General features: G+C 37.8%; 1 protein-coding gene across 1 annotated transcript in view; it reads left to right on the top strand.

The window, feature by feature from the left end:
* LOC109397730 (uncharacterized) overlaps window positions 1-17,301 on the top strand; it is a gene marked incomplete at its 3' end in the record, with an annotated part of 68,587 nt that overhangs the window by 12,723 nt on the left and 38,563 nt on the right. The window lies entirely within an intron of this gene.

The raw sequence follows: 17,301 nt of genomic DNA, 5'->3' as shown, positions 1-17,301 counted from the left end.
ATGAGGTCCGAGTGGGTTTTAGTGGGATGTTTGAGGCGTTTCAGGGAGTTTCAGAACATTTTTGGCGGGATTTAGAGGCGTTACGGAGGCATTTTCGTGGGTTAGAGTCAGTGCTGCGAAGTGTCAGTATCAACCGACGTTTAAAGCTGAAATTGTGATAGGTAGCCACTCATTTTTCCATTTACCATCGGAATATCAATTGACTAGCCTCTGATCACTCAATTGACATCAGCTCCAGCCTCAGTCAAGGCACATATCATTCAATTGAGCCCCAGCTAGGAAGCATAAATTTGTGGTGTTGTACTGCCGTGAATCGCAAGTCAGTCCCATCTGCATTTTGGGCAAAAATGAGTTAATGACCGTTTTCGAGCTTTCTTCGGATAATCTTTCAGCTGCGTGCATAAAAATATATAGTTTGTTCAGTAAAATTGAAAAACAACACCAAGTCAGATTGTCCCATAATGAAATGTAATCGCAAGCCAGTCCCATTACGAACTTGTGTGCCCTCCAGTACAAGACCTAACACTATTTTAGCTAGTTTTACATTTTTCACTGTTATGTTTTAACGTTTGAAACAATATGTGAAAGTTTCATGATGATCGCAGAAGTTTTCAATTCATAGCGATTTTTTAGAGTTTCGTATAGAAATCGAATTTGAAAACTTCAGAGGCCATTTTCTCAATGCCTACTTTTTACATATGGGACTGACTTGCGATTCACGGCAGTGTAGGTTCCAAGCTTTTACCATCGCTGATGATGTCAAACCCGACATCAACCTGTCATTCACCTATTTTTATTTTGGCCACCAAACCCAACATAGACTCAATAGTTGATCGATGTTGGTCCAACAGTAGCCCAACATTCGATAAAAATTGACCCGACTTTGACCCGACATTCGAATTTTTTTCAGTCTGGCGGAATTTTGCAGGGTTTTTCTATTTCGTGCCAAGCTACTCATTCGAGTGACTATTTATTCAATTAATAACACAGCGTAACAAAAATTAGTTTTTGGTCTGTCTCAAGAGCAAACTTATGTGTCTCTGACAAATTTTGGGCCGCTGAATCCGAATCCGGGCTCAGATTTGCTCTAACACGTCACAATTTTGAGCTATACCTCAATTTATAGGGCAAAATATGTGATTTTGGACTTTTTAACTGCAAGATATTAAGCATGGAAATATATTTTTTTAAGCAATCAAAAGGTTAATTGATCAATTAACATCTAAATTAACGACTCATGCAAAATATTTCGTTTTTCCAAATCGAATTTGATAGTTTTAAGAAGCGATTTATGTTAGGTACGATATTTCCCATACAAGTCACCCTCCAAAAGTTGCATGCAAGTTTTCATACTAACATGCTTAAATCTATCAAATTTGATTAGGTAAAACGAAATATTTTGCATAAGTCGTTAATTTAGATGTTAATTGGCCAATTAACCTTTTGATTGCTTAAAAAATATATTTCCATGCTTAACCTTCTTCGGGCATTAGAAAAAAGTTACGAATAATGCATTGGGGTCATTATGACCCAGAAAATCAAACTCTTATAGAATGATGATTTTTTCACCAATTCAAATGACCAAAGTCTTATTTGATAGATAATTTCGTCAAGAATGTGTTGATATGTTGAAATAGTGGTTCCGGGAACATTGGCCACCGGGAATCTGCTACACAGGGCACCATGTCGGACCTTTTGGGATAGCACTACATTTTGCCAGTAGTTGTGGAATATCTCGCGTTCTGGACCACTTAGAAGGATACTGTCTTCGGCAAAGTTGCTCAGTAGACTAAGAGCTTTCACATAGGAAACAATTTAGTTCGAGAATCACTCACTGCGTGGCGCTAGTGTTTCTATGAGCTTCCAGTTCAGTCAGAACGTCGTATATCTCGTGTTCTGGACCACCTAGAAGGATACTATCTTCGGCAAAGTTGCTCAGAAGACTAAGAGCTTTCACATAGGAAACAATTCAGTTCGAGAATCACTCACTGCGTGGCGCTAGTGTTCCTATGAGCTTCCAGTTCAGTCTGAACGTCGTATATCTCGTGTTCTGGACCACTTAGAAGGATACTGTCTTCGGCAAAGTTTCTCAGTAGACTAAGAGCTTTCACATAGGAAACAATTTAGTTCGAGAATCACTCACTGCGTGGCGCTAGTGTTCTTAGGAGTTTCCAGTTCAGTCTGAACGTCGTATATCTCGTGATCTGGACCACTTAGAAGGATACTGTCTTCGCCAAAGTTGCTCAATAGACTAAGAGCTTTCACATAGGAAACAATTTAGTTCGAGAATCACTCACTGTGTGGCGCTAGTGTTCTTATGAGCTTCCAGTTCAGTCTGAACGTCGTATATCTCGTGTTCTGGACCACCTAGAAGGATACTGTCTTTGGCAAAGTGGCTCAGAAGACTAAGAGCTTTCACATAGGAAACAATTTAGTTCGAGAATCACTCACTGCGTCGCGCTAGTGTTCTGAGGAGTTTCCAGTTCAGTCTGAACGTCGTATATCTCGTGTTCTGGACCACTTAGAAGGATACTGTCTTCGGCAAAGTTGCTCAGTAGACTAAGAGCTTTCACATAGAAAACAATTTAGTTCGAGAATCACTCACTGCGTGGCACTAGTGTTCCTATGAGTTTCCAGTTCAGTCTTAATGTCGTATATCTCGTGTTCTGGACCACCTAGAAGGATACTGTCTTCGGCAAAGTTTCTCAGAAGACTAAGAGCTTTCACATAGGAAACAATTTAGTTCGAGAATCACTCACTGCGTGGCGCTAGTGTTCCTATGAGCTTCCAGTTCAGTCTAAACGTCGTATATCTCGCGTTCTGGACCACCTAGAAGGATACTATCTTCGGCAAAGTTGCTCAGTAGACTAAGAGCTTTCACATAGGAAACAATTTAGTTCGAGAATCACTCACTGCGTGGCGCTAGTGTTCTTAGGAGTTTCCAGTTCAGTCTGAACGTCGTATATCTCGTGTTCTGGACCACTTAGAAGGATACTGTCTTCGCCAAAGTTGCTCAGTAGACAAAGAGCTTTCACATAGGAAACAATTTAGTTCGAGAATCACTCACTGCGTGGTGCTAGTGTTCTTAGGAGTTTCCAGTTCAGTCTGAACGTCGTATATCTCTTGTTCTGGACCACCTAGAAGGATACTGTCTTGCGGAAAGTTACTCAGCAGACTGAGAGCTTTCAAATAGAATACAATTTAGTTCTAGTGCTCTTAGGAGCTTCAAGTTTAGTCTGAACGTCGTATATCTTGGGAAAAGTTATTCAGAAGACTGAGAGCTTTTACATAGAATACAATTTAGTTCAAAAATCGCTCACTTTGTGGCGCTAGTAGTCTGTGGCGTCGTGAATCTCGCGTTTTGGACCACTTAGAAGGATACGGCATGGTTGCACATAAGATTGAAGGCTTTCACATAGAGAATAGATTAGTTCGAAAATTACTCACTACGTGACACTAGTACTTTTCTAAGCTTTTAGTTTGCTCTAAACTTTCTAAACCACCTAGGTGGATACTGTTTTCGGCAAAGTTACTTAGAACACTGAAAGCTTTCACATGGAAAACAAACTGAATTTCCTGACTTCGCCCACTTAGAAGGATACTGTCTTTGACAAAGTTGCTTTTTCACATAGGGCACAATTTAGTTCAAGCTACTCACTACGTGACGCTAGTGTTCTTGGGGTATCCAGTTATGGTTAAACGTCGTATATCTCGCAATCTAGACCACTTTGAAGGATAAGTTTTTGCCCATAAGACTAAAAACTTACACATTGAAATCATTCCAGTTGGAGATCCTCTCACTACGTGGAATTTTTTGGTTTAAACTTAGTATATATCACGCTCTGGACCGCTTTGAAGGATACGGTCTTCAGCAAAAATTCTCAGCAAAATAATAGGTTTCAAGATTCAATTTAGTTCGAGAATCACTCAATAAGTGATACTATTGTACTTAGGGTATACCAGTTCAGTCTAAACGTTTTAAATCTCGTATTTAGGACCACTCAGAGAAAACCTCACTTTAACTAAGTTGCTCGGAAGAATCATAGTTTTCTAGTAGAAAGCAATTTAGTTCCACATTTATTCACTGCTTGGCACTAGTGCTGTAATGAGCTTTGATTCAAGGCGTTGCATATATCACGATCTAGATCCCTAAAAATGACAACTGTTGTTGCAAAGAAGGATGTCCAGTTTGATCAAACGGTTATATTTCTCGCGTTTTGAACCACTTCGAAGGACACTCTGTTTGACAGAATTTCCCAGAAGACTTAGAGCTTTAATCTGAAAAACAATTCAGTTTGAAATTTTCCCACTGTGTGGTCTTAGTAGTTTCCAATATAGTCTAGTCGTCATTTATCCCGTATTTTGGACCACTTGAAATAATGCCGTTTCAGCAACGTTGCTGAGACGACTTTCTTCAAGACAACAATTAAGTTCGAGATTCAATCACTATATTGATTCAGTTCTATAATAAGCTACGAGTTTGGTCTAGGCGTCCTACATTTCACGTTCTGAACCATTTAGAAAAAATACAGGTTTCAGAAGATTTGCTCAGAAGAATAAAAGCTTTTTAATTCGTATAGGAGGTTTTCAAGAAATCTCTTTGGGGATCTCCTATTAAAATTTCCTAGACAATTGATAAATGATTTTCCAGCAGTTCTTTTGGAACTTTTCAATAATTCCTTTGAAAACACTTTCGGCATTTATGACAATTGCTTTGGAAAACCATTTTGCATTTCATTTAAAATGTATTCATATTTTTATAATGTTTTATTTTTTTTTTTTTTTTATCTTCGGAAAGTATTTTGAGAAATTGTTTTTTTTTTTTATTTCTTTGGTAACACCTTCGGAAAGTTCTTCTAAACTTTGTTGGCAATCATTCAGAAAACTCTTTGATATTTTTTTGTATATATTTGATTGCTTCGACAATTCCTTCAATAGTTCTCTCCGCAAATTCTTTGTTATTATTTTTACTTTTATTTTTCAATACATATTTTGTTTGAGTATTTGTTCTGCAACTAGAATGAAAATGCATTGAAAAATTCCTTTGAGAATTTATTTCATAAATACTTTTAAAATTCTTTCCTGCAATTTCTTATTGATTCCTTTCTGCAGTTTCGTCGGCAAACTAATTGTGATATTACCTAGCAATTCCTTTGGTAACTTCTTCTTCAATTTCTTTAAAAATCACACAGTGAATTCCTTTGGAAATGATCGTGAAATTACATCAAGATTATTCGGAAACTTCTTTTGCAATGCTTTCGGAAGTGCCTTCGACAGCTTATTTGGTATTCTTTTCGAAAATTTCTTCTGCTACGGAATTACTTCAGGATTTCCTTGTGAAATTTCAGTAGCAATTCCTTTGGAAAGTCATTTGGTAATTTCTTGAGGGTGCCTTCAACTATTTAAACATTCAAACGTTTTTGGAAATTGCTTTTTGAAACATTCTGATTTTTTTTCTAGAACTTCTTGATTTTTGAAAACTTCTTGAAAACACCTTGATTTTTGGAAATTATTTAGGTAATTCCGATGAGATTTTCTCCGGCCATACCATTGTATTTTTTTTTCAATTCGTAAGGAGTATCTGATTGAATTTCCAAAAAAATAACAAACGAAATTCTGTAAGGATTTTCTAAAGGAGTTTCCAATGCTGAAAGAATACTGAAGAAATTTTTAAAAATTCAATTGCACAGAGCTGTCGAAAGAATTACAAAACAAATTGCCAGTTAAATTTCCAAAGGGATTGCAGATGAAACTTCCAAAGAAAGCCGAGATGAACCTGCCTACGGCAGGAAATCCCGTTATTCGGGGATAAAAAAAACTTCCAAAGAAATTGATAAAGGAAATCCCGTAAGAGTTGCCTGATAAATTTGCACACCGTCTTCAGTCAAAGACCACAGACTGAATATAGCTTACAATAGACAACGGATAACATGTAAAACTGTAATACATCTAGTGGTTCAATGAAGAATTTTCCGTTTGGCGAAATTTTTTTCCCGACCGGAATGGGAATCGAACCCACAATCCGTAGCTTACAATACGCCTAAAAGGCTGGCGTTACTTACAGTACGATGACGAACCCCACAGTTATGCTGTGTGTATTTTCATAAATAATAACTTCAAACAATTTCCAATATTACTGCTGAGAAATTTCCAAAAGATTTATCGAACAAAATTCCAAAGAATTGCCGAAATAGAAAACCCAAAAAAAACTTATATGAAGTTTTGGATCAAATCCAAAAAAAATTGCTGAAAGGATTTTCAAAGAATTTGCTGAAGAAATGGCGCCAAAAGGAAATAAGAAATGTTTTCACAGGGTTACTTTTAAGAAATTCGCCAAACCGATTTGCAAAGGAAATACCGAATCAGTAAGAATTGGCAAATATGTTTCCAAAAAAATGTTGAAAATATTCCCAAAGTAATAAGCAGAGGCTTTTCCAAACAAATTGTAAAAAAATACAAAAATAATATTTAGACGGGATCCCCGAAGATTTGTTACATAAGTTTCTAAAAAAACATTGAAAACTTTCACCAAAGAAATTGCGAGTTAAATTGTCGCTCAGACAGTTTTCAAAGGAATTGGCAAAAAATTTCCAAATATAATTTAGCAGGCTACGAATGAGTGTAATCAGTTTTGTACCTTTTAATTCCGCCCCATTTTGCTTATCCTTTGACATCACTCATTCGTAGAGGGTATTCTGCTTAGAGGGTTCGAAAAGTCGGTACAAGATCAGAATGTAGCAGGTTTAAAAAATCCCAAACAAACTCCCGAAGGAACTTTCAAAGTGATTTTAAAACCGAATTTCAAAGAAATTTTGATTGTTTTGGATTGCTGCACAGATATTCAACATTATAACTGAAAAAAAAAGAAATTTCCGAATAAACTTCTTGACACCGAGATCAAACTGACAGCTCCAAAGGACACAACTACCACGTTGTGAGCGAATTTAGAAACAAACTTTCAATGTGAAAGCTTCTTTTCTTCTAGGAAGGTTTTACAAACATATTAACATGGATATACAACTATTATATCAAGCATTCAGCTTCTAAGAACAATACACCCCAAATATTTTTTCCTGAAATTTGCCGAGTTGAAAGTTTTAGCAAAATATTTGTGAAAATACAGCAAGCTTTGTTGATTTGTTCAGGCAAATCTACTGATCGCCATCAACGTTTTGCTGTAACTCAGCAAATTTTTCCGAAAGTTCAACATAAAAAGCTTATTCGTTAAGCTCAGCAAAATTAGGCTGAAAGCGTCTTGGTGTGTAGCATCACATCATGAAAACTCTATGTCTTTTGAGTAACTTTACCGAAGGCAGTATCCTTCTAAGTGATCAAGAGCGCAAGATATACGATGATCAGACTAAACTGGAAGCTCCTAAGAACACTAGCACCACGCAGTGAGTGATTTTCGAACTAAATTGTTTCCTATGTAAAAGCTTTTAGTCTTCTGAGCAACTTTGCCGAAGGCAGTATCCTTCTAAAAGGTCCAGAACCCGAGATATACGACGTTCAGACTGAACTGGAAGCTCCTAAGAACACTAGCGCCAGCAGTGAGTGATTCTCGAACTAAATTGTTTTCTAAGTGAAAGCTCTTAGTCTTCTGAGCAACTTTTCCGAAGACAGTATCCTTCTAGGTGATTCAGAACGCGAGATATACAACGTTCAGACTGAGCTGAAGCACCTAAGAACACTAGCGCCACGCAGTGAGTGATTCTCGAACTAAATTGTTTCCTATGTGAAAGCTCTTAGTCTTCTGAGCAACTTTGCCAAAGACAGTATCCTTCTAGGTGGTCCAGAACACGAGATATACGACGTTCAGATTGAACTGGAAGCTCCTAAGAATACTAGCGCCACGCAGTGAGTGATTCTCGAACTAAATTGTTTCCTATGTGAAAGCTCTTTGTCTACTGAGCAACTGCCGAAGACAGTATCCTTCTAAGTGGTCCAGAACACGAGATATACGACGTTCAGACTGGACTGGAAGCTCATAGGAACACTAGCGCCACGCAGTGAGTGATTCTCGAACTAAATTGTTTTCTAAGCGAAAGCTCTTAGTCTTCTGAGCAACTTTGCCGAAGACAGTATCCTTCTAGGTGGTCCAGAACACGAGATATTCGACGTTCAGACTGGACTGGAAGCTCCTAAGAACACTAGCGCCACGCAAGGAGTGATTCTCGAACTACATTGTTTCCTATGTGAAAGCTTTAAGTCTTTTGAGTAACTTTGCCGAAGGCAGTATCCATCTAAGTGGTCCAGAACACGAGATATACGACGTTCAGACTGAACTGGAAGCTCATAGGAACACTAGCGCCACGCAGTGAGTGATTCTCGAACTAAATTGTTTCCTATGTGAAAGCTCTTAGTCTTCTGAGCAACTTTGCCGAAGATAGTATCCTTCTAGGTGGTCCAGAACGCGAGATATACGACGTTCAGACTGAACTGGAAGCTTATAGGAACACTAGCACCACGTAGTGAGTAATTCTCGAACTAAATTGTTTCCTATGTGAAAGCTCTTAGTCTTCTGAGTTTTGCCAATGACAGTATCCTTCTAAGTGGTCCAGAACACAAGATATTCGACGTTCAGACTGGACTGGAAGCTCCTAAGAACACTAGCGCCACGCAGTGAGTGATTTTCGTACTAAATTGTTTCCTATGTGAAAGCTTTAAGTCTTTTGAGTAACTTTGCCGAAGGCAGTATCCATCTAAGTGGTCCAGAACACGAGATATACGACGTTCAGACTGAACTGGAAGCTCATAGGAACACTAGCGCCACGCAGTGAGTGATTCTCGAACTAAATTGTTTCCTATGTGAAAGCTCTTAGTCTTCTGAGCAACTTTGCCGAAGATAGTATCCTTCTAGGTGGTCCAGAACGCGAGATATACGACGTTCAGACTGAACTGGAAGCTCATAGGAACACTAGCGCCACGCAGTGAGTAATTCTCGAACTAAATTGTTTCCTATGTGAAAGCTCTTAGTCTTCTGAGCAACTTTGCCGAAGATAGTATCCTTCTAGGTGGTCCAGAACGCGAGATATACGACGTTCAGACTGAACTGGAAGCTTATAGGAACACTAGCACCACGTAGTGAGTAATTCTCGAACTAAATTGTTTCCTATGTGAAAGCTCTTAGTCTTCTGAGTTTTGCCAATGACAGTATCCTTCTAAGTGGTCCAGAACACAAGATATTCGACGTTCAGACTGGACTGGAAGCTCCTAAGAACACTAGCGCCACGCAGTGAGTGATTTTCGTACTAAATTGTTTCCTATGTGAAAGCTTTAAGTCTTTTGAGTAACTTTGCCGAAGGCAGTATCCATCTAAGTGGTCCAGAACACGAGATATACGACGTTCAGGCTGAACTGGAAACTCCTAAGAACACTAGCGCCACGCAGTGAGTGATTCTCGAACTAAATTGTTTCCTATGTGAAAGCTCTTAGTCTTCTGAGCAACTTTGCCGAAGATAGTATCCTTCTAGGTGGTCCAGAACACGAGATATACGACGTTCTGACTGAACTGGAAGCTCATAGAAACACTAGCGCCACGCAGTGAGTGATTCTCGAACTAAATTGTTTCCTATGTGAAAGTTTTTAGTCTTCTGAGCAACTTTGCCGAGGATAATATCCTTCTAGGTGGTCCAGAACGCGAGATATACGACGTTCAGACTGAACTGGAAGCTCATAGGAACACTAGCGCCACGCAGTGAGTGATTCTCGAACTAAATTGTTTCCTATGTGAAAGCTCTTAGTCTACTGAGCAACTTTCCCGAAGACAGTATCCTTCTAAGTGGTCCAGAACACGAGATATACGACGTTCAGACTGAACTGGAAACTCCTAAGAACACTAGCGCCACGCAGTGAGTGATTCTCGAACTAAATTGTTTCCTATGTGAAAGCTCTTAGTCTTCTGAGCAACTTTGCCGAAGATAGTATCCTTCTAGGTGGTCCAGAACACGAGATATACGACGTTCTGACTGAACTGGAAGCTCATAGAAACACTAGCGCCACGCAGTGAGTGATTCTCGAACTAAATTGTTTCCTATGTGAAAGCTCTTAGTCTACTGAGCAACTTTGCCGAAGACAGTATCCTTCTAAGTGGTCCAGAATGCGAGATATTCCACAACTACTGGCAAAATGTAGTGCTATCCCACATGTCGGACATGGTGCCCTGTGTAGCAGATTCCCGGTGGCCAATGTTCCTGGAACCACTATTTCAACATATCAACACATTCTTGACGAAATTATCTACCAAATAAGACTTTAGTCATTTGAATTAGTGAAAAAATCATCATTCTATAAGAGTTTGATTTTCTGGGTCATAATGACCCCAATGCATTATTCGTAACTTTTTTTGTGGCGCCATTTTGGTTTCACCTTAAGAAATTTTTATTTTTTTAAAAGACTCGTTTTTGAAAAATATTAAAAGTCAAGAAGTTTCATTACGATAAGTTAACTAACAAAAGAGATATTAATGCTTGAAATCGCGTTTTGGGTCATAATGACCCTAATGCACGACGAAGGTTAATGGTTTGCAGTCAAAAACGCCCAAAATCGCATATTTTGCCCTATAAATTGAGGTATAGCTCAAAAGTGTGACGTGTTAGAGCAAATCTGAGCCCGGATTTGGATTCAGCGGCCCAAAATCCTTCGGAGACATATAAGTTTGCTCTGGAGACAAAAAAAATGTTGCGCTGTGTAAGGATTCGCTTCTCATTTGATAGGTGCTCTGATTGAACGAAATCGTTTTGAACATAACTAGAAGGAGAAATGACTGAACAGATTGGTTGGTTAGTGTTCAAATGAATGAATTGAATTTTTGCAACACTGGTTAGAGTAATATCATTTGAATCGGCCCTAAAATGTCCTTTGAGTATTCTTGAGAACCCCGTGATACGGCCCTGACATTAAATGCCTCAAAACGCCCCTGAAACCTCCATAATCCAATTGTAACACCCTTGAAATCATCATAATCAATTTGAAATGCCTCTGCAACCCCTTTGGACGCTTTGAATAGGCGCTTGAAACGCCTCTGAAATAGACGTGTGCACCGAAGCAGTTTTCACCGGCGGCGGCGTGTACAGTAATTTGAGGCAGCGGCGGCGGGGACGCCGGCGGCACGTCGTACGCTCTATTCGGCGGCGGCGGCGGCGTAATCGGCGTGACCAATATTTTTTTTAATGTAGTGCTATTTTTAGCCATTAAAAGCTGCCAATATGTACAGAATAATTTGTTTCTTGTTCCTAATGTAAAATTCTCATCTATTGTATGTGGAAGATTTTTCATCTATTGTATATGAAGGTCAGAGGTTTCAATAAAAAACTATCATTATATATAAATTCTAGAGAGAATCCTTGAGGACGTTTACCAGGAAATTTGTTAGGAATTCCTCTAGAAAAAGCTTCACAACTTCTTTTCTAATACTATTACTCCAGGAATTCTTTCAGGCGTTTTTCAGGAATTTCTCCAGAAAATTCTCAATAAATTCTTCTGTGAGGTCCTCCACGGGGCTTCCTAGAAAATCCTCAGATATTCCTCCATGGGTGGGATCGTTAACTTCTCTAGAGATGTATAAATGTATGTTCCTCCAGGGTTTTTTAAAGATTTTTTTCCGGTAACTCGTAAAAATCTCTCCAGAGATTCTTTCAGGAGTTCCTTGAGAAATCGCTTCAGGATTTATTTCTTGACGTTTTTCCAGGAATATGTCAAGAAATTTTTCTTGGAATTACTGCACAGCATTCTCCTGTTTTCCACGCACTGCTTCAGAGATCTCTTAAAAAATCATATTTTATAAATTAAAAACAATAATTTAAAATTTCTATATGATTTAATTCAGAAATTTTTGAAAGATTTCGTTCGGAAACCTTCAAGGATTTTCTCAGAGACTTCTCCAGGAATTTGCTTTAATTTATCCAAAAAATCTACTAGAAATCCCCCCAAAACCATCTCAGGTGTTCATTTCCTACCACTCTGTTGGGGAAATTAAGCCAAAGCGTCCAATTAACTGAACTTTTTTCTTCAGATAACCGTCGAAAAATAACTCCAACATGGTTTATGTAATTTCATAAAATACTTCTGTTAATGTCTGTGGAGTAATATCTCAAGGAACTCCCGGAGGAATTTCTAAAGAAATTACAGGAAATAATTCTGAAAGAACCACAGAAGGAATTCCAAAAAAAATCCTTCTAGGTATTTCTTCGGCAACCCTTGACCAAAATTTTCTAAAGGATTCCTGGAGGACCCTTGGCAGAATTTCCGAAAGAATCACTGAACTTTTTCTGAAAATTCTGAAATGTTTAGGGTAATCTCTTTACTGACATTCATGAAAAAGCCATACACTACTGAAGGAGTCTGAAGTGATATTTTAGAATGAATACCTTAGTAAGTTTCCAATGAAATCCTTGGAAGAATTTATGAAAAAAATATTTATCTTATTCCTGAGGTATTTCACCTGGAGATGTTCTTGAACGAATCCCTGCAAGATTATGTGAAAGTATCTCAGGGAATTTCCTTAAATAATTTAAGAGAGAGTTACTAAAAAATGTCTGGTAACTCTCCCTCAGAAACCCTTGGTTGAACTCCTACAAGGTGTAGTAAATGAAACCGAGAAACCCTGCTGAAATAAACTTTGGAGCACGAAACACACAATCGTCTGTCCGCCGCAAAAATACTTTCCAGAATGAAATCCTTTTTCCCATTCTCAACAAAAGAACCGGACGCTTCAATCGCCAATCATCTTCTTTCTTAAAGAAGAGGGTTTATAATTTAATATTTAGAAAAATTCCAAGAAAAAAACTCTTACCAAAATTCATGGAGGCTATTCTGAAAAAAAAAATCCGGTAGGTATTCATGAACATATTTTTAAAAGAAATCCTGAAAGAATGTCTGGAGAAATACTTGAACTGTAAAGGTTCCTAGAAATTTGCAAAGGATTATATGTCAAACTTTATAGGAATTGATACTGAAGATATTTCCTAATTTCTTGAAGAAGTCGAATAACAAATCTTAATGGTATCTTTGGAAGAATTTCAAGAGGAATTTCTGGTGAAGTATTTACATGGAATAATATCCGGAGGAACGCATGAAGAAATCTCTGTATGATTTTTGTTTGCAGAAATCACTGGTAGAATGTCTACAGGAATCACTTAACAAAATATGGAAGAACGTATATATAATTTCCTGGAGACACTTCAGGAAGAAATTTATAGAAGAAGCCATGAAAGAATTTTTAAAGCAGCCGATATTAGCGTGAAAAAAAATTCTTTGTCGTTTTCTCATCGGCGTGTGAAATTTTGTTCAGCGGCGTGGAAAAAATATGAACAGCGGCGCGCCGGGTCATTTAGGTGGCGGCGGCGGCGTGGAAAAATTGTCGGCGACGGCGGCGCGGCGCGGCGGCACACACGTCTACTCTGAAATACTATCTAACGCCTCTAATACTTGTAGGAAGTCCCTTAAAATGTTTCTGAAACCCTCTGAATCTCTCCTAAATGACTTTGAAATTCCTTGAAACGATCTTCAAACCCCTTTAAAGGCTCCTAAGAACCCCTGAATTGCCCTTAAGGCCCATCAAAACGTCCCTGAAACCCCACAAAAATCGGGACACAGAAGCGCGGCTGTAGCTCAGTAATGAATCGGTAAAATTGGCCAAATAATTGACTGAGAACTCTTCAATGTATGTTTATTATTTGTGCCAAATTTCATAAAAATCGATGCATTACTTTCGACTGTGGCAAACAGACGTGGTTAAACATTTTGTACAATCATGACCAATTTTTATTCGATAAATAGATGGTCCTTCCACGCTACAGTTCAAAGTTCTGTGATGATAATTATGAAATTTCATTTGCAGTTATGATACTTATAGAGGCATTTTCTTGCAAAATTTCATCAACTTTGATCAATTGGTTTGGAAGCTACTGGTGTTGATAGGGGTCAGTGTAAGTGAAAATTGTTCGTGTTTTCCATGTGCGATGTTTGCCTAATCATAACTTTTGAATTTTTCTGACAATTTTCACGAAATTTTTATAGTAGATAGTTGATTATATGTATATTATGCCTGCAAAATTTGATGATTATTGGTATAGTACTTTCAATAGCACAACCGAAACAATAAAGGGAGCTGACTAATTGCTGTTCGAGGGGCTAAAATCACGTTCAGTTCCAAAACATGTTTCGACTATAACATTGTTGATAGTGCATCGATTTTTTTTTTTTTGAAATTTTGCCTATGTAACAAATGTAGATTGAGAGGTTTGTGTTCAAAGTTTCAGCCAATTTCCTTTGTCAAATTCAAAAGTTACAGCGCTGACAAGCAAAACTAGGGGCTGTACAAAATTCAATGACGCACATTCTACTCTTTCATTGCTACAACAAAAAGTACGGCATCGATTCACATGAAATTTTGAAGGTGAAATGAACACATCTGAAGATATTATTAGGTTACATTTGAGCAATTTTAATGTATCTATTGTAGAGATACAGCTGTATTTCTGTATCCCGATTATTACGGATACAGGCTCTATTACCTAGAGAGGGGTTCCTCTTGGGGTTCCTCCAGAAACTCCTACAAAGATTGCTTCAGATTTTCCTTTCTCAAAAAATTCTTCTAGGAATTCCTTCAGAGCTCCCTCTCAAGGAGTTCCTCCAAGTATTCCTCAAAGATTCCTGCAGAGAATTTTGTTCAGGAATCTTTTCAGAAAATTTTCATATTTTTTTCCTGTCATTTCAAAAGGTATCTCCATTAAAAATTCCTTCAGAGAATCCTCGAAAAATTTCTCCAGTATGTTTTGTGTAATTCTATGCAATATTTCTGTAAAATCCATGAAGTAATATCCCTGGCCAAGTTCGCAGGGGTTGACGGTATTAAAGTGAAGGAGTTTCATTTTGATTATTGTAATGTAGTGTTCTTTAGTGAAACGTATCACCTTTTTAACACTTTAATGCGCCTCCAACGGTTCATCATGAACCGGCTGCTGCAGATGGAGTATGGCTGATCATATGCATCAGACATGCTCGATAAACACGGAGGAACCGCCAGGGCTCAGTAGAGTCTATTCCTAAGCAATAGTTCAAAGTCGGTTGGATTTGAGAAGGTTTTGATGATCGTTACAAATCCTAATAAAAGTATTATAGGATTTGTGACAGGTTTTGGAACCTTTAACAGCCAGCTTACTTCAAAATGTTGTTTGGGCTCTATTTCTCACGTTTCTCGGTTGATTTTGATTAGTAATTTATTAATGTCATAGTCGCTTTTTCTATTTTTTATCATGTTAGTTGGTCATATTTTCTTTAAATAATGCAATTAAAATCAACCGACGAATTAATAGTGGGAAGGAGATTTGCAGCACTTAATTGTGCTGATAGATTCGAAGCTAACGTGCGAACATTTAAACGCATTGTTGACATCAATGCGTTCGACGTGACATTTTGGACAAAAGCTGACTGCTTTTTGTTAACTGAACAACGTTACTTTTGTATGACTAGGTTGACATTTCTAGGCCACGCATGAGAAAATGACATGGTTTATCGAGGTAGGACCGATAGGACCGAACGATTTTGAATATTTTTCATAGTATTCGTAGGGGGATGAATACATAATAGTTGACAAGCAATTTTTGTTTTATTACAATCAACTGACCAACTTGGCGTATTTTTGTTTATCTCTTAGATGGTGTTATGACACCAACAGAAAAATATCAGGAGTTCAGTTACATGTTTCTGTGGGTTTTTCACACAAGAGATGAACACAGAGAAGTAGAAATCAAGAAAACAATTTGACACAGAATCGACTATATTTTAACATACGGGTTCGACTGATTCGATAAATCTATCTAGAAGACAATTGACGCTAAGATTGGAAAAAAAGCTTGCAGTTGGGACTAGACTAAAATAGTGGCCGATAGGAAACAATGCGCTAGACAGCATTATTATACATTTTTTAATATTTACCCGCAGGCTTTTCGCCGGTTGACAGTACAGTATTTAGCTGTGTACGAAGATACGGATTAGTTGATGTACAGATGACAGGGTTCTCACGGGAAGTGCTTCAAGCGAGGCTTACATAACAACTGACAATAAAGAAACCTATTTTCCTTGACTTTCTACGCAATGGACATCCGATCGAACACACGTGTTTTCGTTAATCTCCTAGGCATTATTAAGACATGACGTATCTGCAAGACGGAACAACTAGCAGGTTACAGTTCCAGACGTCTCTTTTTATTAACGACATTCAGCATATTTCCAATAAAACTACACTTCAATAAAGCAAAGACTAAAGCTGCTATGATAGAACAAATCAGAATGACTTAATTGACTATTACCTTGGAGATCTACTTCGAATCACTGACAAATTGACAAGAACCTAACTAAATTCATGGACCATACTACAACAAACCAATTGACATAAAGAAAAAAGGGGAAACTTTTATTAAAACTATTTTTGTTCAACGCAGACCAAAACAGTGTCGACTTGGGCCACGATATGCCTACGTACTTCTGTGTGTTGAAACAAAAATAGAGGCTCATAGAAGCAAACGTAGGGAAAGGGTGCGGTGTTAGAACATAAGCACAGTGTGCTACCGCCGTAATCACTATGAAAAAAAAAAAAAAAATCCATGAAGTAATATCCGAAAGAATTCCTGGAGAAAGCTCCGAGGAAATCCAAAGAGGAATTTCTGAAGGAAGCGCCGAAGCATATTTATATTTTTTCTTGTGAATTTTAACAATAGCTTATTTTTCACCTAAAGCTGCATGAGCAGTACTAAAAAGAAACGTTCTAGAAATTTTTTTCAGTAACCCCTGACGAAATTTTACAAGGGATTCCTGATGAATGGAAGAATCAAGGGAAGAATTTCCAAAATAATATCTGAAAAATTTTAGAAAAAGGTTTAGATGATTTTTTGACAAAAATAAAAATCCATGAAAAAATTTCTGATGAAATCCCTTGCTGACGACATTCATGGAGAAAAAAAACTCTAGAAAGTATCTGAAGGTCAAAGTGCAACTTATTGGACGCTGTGGCTTAATTTCCCCAACAGGGGAGGAAAAAGAAGCAAAATAATTAGCATGCATGCCTTATGATTAAACGTTGCGGTTACAATTGTTCCAACATTGGTCAGCTTCAATGTTTATGAAGATAATTAGCTCAATAAAATATTTACTAGTGCGTCAGTAATTCACGGTGTTGTGTTGTGAGATTGGTATCTCTTCGAACTTTTGTTTTATTTTCACTGCTTCTGTTTTGTGTCGGGAGAAGAATGTGTAACGCTTGTGTATATTTCCAAGCAGCTATAAAATATGAACATAAGG

Source organism: Aedes albopictus, chromosome 1 (genome assembly GCF_035046485.1).
Source record: "Aedes albopictus strain Foshan chromosome 1, AalbF5, whole genome shotgun sequence".
Taxonomy (NCBI): domain Eukaryota; kingdom Metazoa; phylum Arthropoda; class Insecta; order Diptera; family Culicidae; genus Aedes; species Aedes albopictus.
This window is presented reverse-complemented; position numbering and strand designations above follow the sequence as displayed.